At 39.5% G+C, this 3,627-nt stretch overlaps 1 pseudogene; it reads right to left on the reverse strand.

Annotated features, from left to right (window-relative positions):
• Positions 1-3,627, reverse strand: part of LOC107723007 (DNA topoisomerase 1-like) — a 24,281-nt pseudogene continuing 20,654 nt past the window's right edge.

A 3,627-nucleotide genomic window follows, 5' to 3' on the forward strand; every position in this document is an offset into this window, starting at 1 on the left:
ATCAAAATAATAACAATAAAATACAAGTTTTAAAACTCAAAGTCCTCATCTGTCATGTCGATAGCCCAGGCAAACTTTTCTCGCTGTGTTTTGTTGTAGATCTTCTCAATGGGAACTCCCCATTTTTTGCACCTGTGAAGGTAAGAAAGTAGTAAACAAGATGTCATGGCTGGAGAAAGTCTCTTTCACAAACACACGTTTAGCATGGGTAAAGGTCAAAGGGATATTCTTCCACGCTTTTCCAAAACAAAGAGTCCTCGCATTTAGAAAATGGTGAACGGGACATTGTGTCATAGCAGGGAGTTTTTCCAAAAATAAGCCGAGAGGTGGGCTGATGACAGTAAACACAGAGGCAGGAGTCTGGTTCAGGCACAGACCCTTCTCGGGGCCTAATCCGCCACTATTCCCACCCACGGACATTACATACAAGAGGAAAACCGCCAGAGCCCATTGTTCCCGCCTGCATGTTTTTCCCTTCTTTACTTTGAAGGGACATATGCAACCTTTCCACACTAGTACTTTTTCACTAATTCTACAGTAAAGGTTAGACTACTAGAATGAAGTCCAACTTGCCAAAGTCAATGTGAACACTGATTTCTCTTACCAGGCGACTGAGATTCGCGGGTCCAGGTAGTTGAGTTTAGATGTGCCCAATGCAATCTGTTTATTCTCCTCACGATCTGTGGCCTGAACCTCCAGCTTCATCAGCTGCTCAGATATCCTCTGCACTGCCTTCTTCTTCGTCTCCACGTCCCTCAACGCAACAAACCCACACATTTATCAGAGAAAACATGCATGGCTCTGATATAACAATCCTTTATATCTCCTTTTTACTACCTGCGTTAATACACATCGGATCAGTGTCCAGTTTTTCAGAAAATGAAAACAAAAGATTTAAATAAAAGGCTGCTTACTTTTTACTTTTCTCATCATGAAGCGTCTTGGCGTCGGCTTTGGCTGCTTTAAGTTCCTTCTTGGCAGCAGAGAGCCATTTCTTTTTCTCGTCTATCTACAATACCGATAGGTTTCTGTTTGTTGATGACAGCCAAAAGGCCAGAATTCAAATTACTGATGGTGATTTTAATGACTTGTACCTTGGTCTGTAAATTGTGCATGGATTTCTCAAAGGTTTTTGGTGGCGCCCTCTGGTGATTGCAGAGAACAGCCACAGCGCGGTTCGCTCTGTTATACCAGAAGATCTTCTCAGGGATGTTGTCATCAGCTGTAACAATCAGGATGAAGGTCATTTAAAGAATTTTGAAACAAAATGCCATCTATAAATAACGAAACTGCTAAATTGTTTGGGTATCAGCAAATAATTAATCAAGTACACAGACATGGACTGTGATCATCAAACTAAGCAATTAAGTATCATTTTACTCAGATGTATTATTGGAGATATAGAGTGACAACTGATATTTGTATCATTTTATGCAAGTAGTCTGTTATACTAATCTCACTTATTACATTACAAGCTGTCAGAGTTTCACCTTACTTTGTGTCCATATAAATATCAGCATCTGCACCAAATTGCATCATTTTGCTCAATTTGGGTCTGAATAAAACTGAAGGCTTTTTTCCTCCTTCAGTACGAGCTCTATATTCTCACTACATCATACTAAATGAGCCACAAAAGCCTGATATATCAAATATGACACTCAACACAAAACACATACAGTCAGGTCCGGAAGTATTCATGCTTTTGCCTTTATACACCACTACACTGGATTTGAAAAAAAGCAATCGAGATGTGATTGAAGTGCAGACTTTTTTTTGTGGAACCGCTTAAAATAAAGCTAAAAGTCTGCACTTTAATCACATCTCGATTGCTTTATTTCAAATCCATTGTAGTGGTGTATAAAGGCAAAAGCGCAAAAACTCAGTCAGTGTCCGAATACTTCCGGACCTGACTGTATGCAAACTTTTACTTTTTTTTTTTTTTTAGATTTTGTCTCAAATAAACTCATAGATTTTTTCTGATTGTCATTTCCCGCAACAGGCTTGTTTAAACGAGATGCACACTAGGAAGGAGGACGTTCATGGTGAAATGGAGTATGAAGGTCTTACAGTGAGTCGGTCAAACAGATCATCTTTCCCCTGCTTGTTTTCAAGGAACAACTGAAGGTTTTTAAATATCTAACACAACAAAAACAATATATATTTATTAGTAATAAATACTGAAGAACATCTTAAATCTCCCTCCCTATCATCCAAAAAAGATGTTAAAGGTATAGTTCAGCCAAAAATGAAAATTCTGTCATTAATTACTCTCGTGTCGTTCCAAACCCGTAAGAACTTCGTTCATCTTCGGAACACAAATTAAGATATTTTTGATGAAATCCGAGAGCTGTATGATCCCTGCATAGACAGCAAGGTAACTACCACGTTCAAGGCTCAGAAACGTAGCAAGGAGATCGGTAAAATAATCCATGTGACATCAGGGGTTCAACCGTAATATTACGAAGCTACGAGAATACCTTTTGTGCACAAAGAAAACAATAATAACATAATTTATTCAGCAATTCTTCTCCCCGAGTTACCGTCTTCTGCCATTTTGGAGAGTATCCAAGAACGTAATCAGCATTATTTACATTTCTACTGAATGTAAACAACGCTGATTACGTTGATTACTGAAGAAGAATTGTTGAATAAATTATGTTATTATTGTTTTCTTTGTGTACAAAAAATATTCTCGTAGCTTTGTAATATTACGGTTGAACCCCTGATGTCACATGGACTGTTTTAACGATGTCCTTACTACGTTTCTGAGCCTTGATCGTGGTAGTTACCTTGCTGTCTATGGGAGGGTCAGAGAACTCTCAGATTCCATCAAAAATATCTTAATTTGTGTTCCGAAGATGAACGAAGGTCTTATGGGTTTGAAACAGCATGAGGGTGAGTAATTAATGACAGAATTTTCATTTTTGGGTGAACTATCCCTTTAAATATCACCAATATGCGGCTAATATTTAGATTGTCTCACTCTTTTCTCCACGGGGACTTTGTTGTAGTAACGGATGGAGTCTTTTCCCGGGAAGTCCAGCTCCACCACGTAGTCCTGTCCGTCCATCTGTGGACGCAGTCTGATGTGCTCCACACGCAGAGAGCAGCAGCCCACCGTATCTGCCGTCTCCCCCTCGTCCTTCTCATTCCCGGCCCTCAGAGCCAACTACACACAAACACAAACACACATCAAGAGCTTTCAGCGCAGTACAGAGTCGAGAGCCAAACAACTCGGGCCGCCCCGATGACCGGTCGTTTGAAATCACGTAGAAATCAGAGCAAAAACACCTGTTTAATTCCAAGGGTCAGACAGGGGGTGGAAACGGTCTAAATTATGATTATTTCAAATGACAGTTATTTTCGTCAGTTATGGCACGTTAGCGCTAGCGTTTGGCCCGCTTCAAATCACACACAGAGATGAAATAGTGCGGTAAGACCACATTTATTTGAATGAATTATAGCATTTATTTCAATTAATTATCGATCGAGAGAGAGAGAGAGAGATGACAGTTGTGTGTGCTTTACCTGCGTATTAATTACTTCAAAAACAGTGATTTTACCAGCTCGCTGTTGAGGAATATAATGTAGCGATCTAGTATCTAGGCTATTTTATTAATAAAAATC

The sequence above is a fragment of the Sinocyclocheilus rhinocerous genome, unplaced genomic scaffold, assembly GCF_001515625.1.
Source record: "Sinocyclocheilus rhinocerous isolate Xijiao unplaced genomic scaffold, SAMN03320098_v1.1 scaffold664, whole genome shotgun sequence".
Classification (NCBI taxonomy): Eukaryota; Metazoa; Chordata; class Actinopteri; order Cypriniformes; family Cyprinidae; genus Sinocyclocheilus; species Sinocyclocheilus rhinocerous.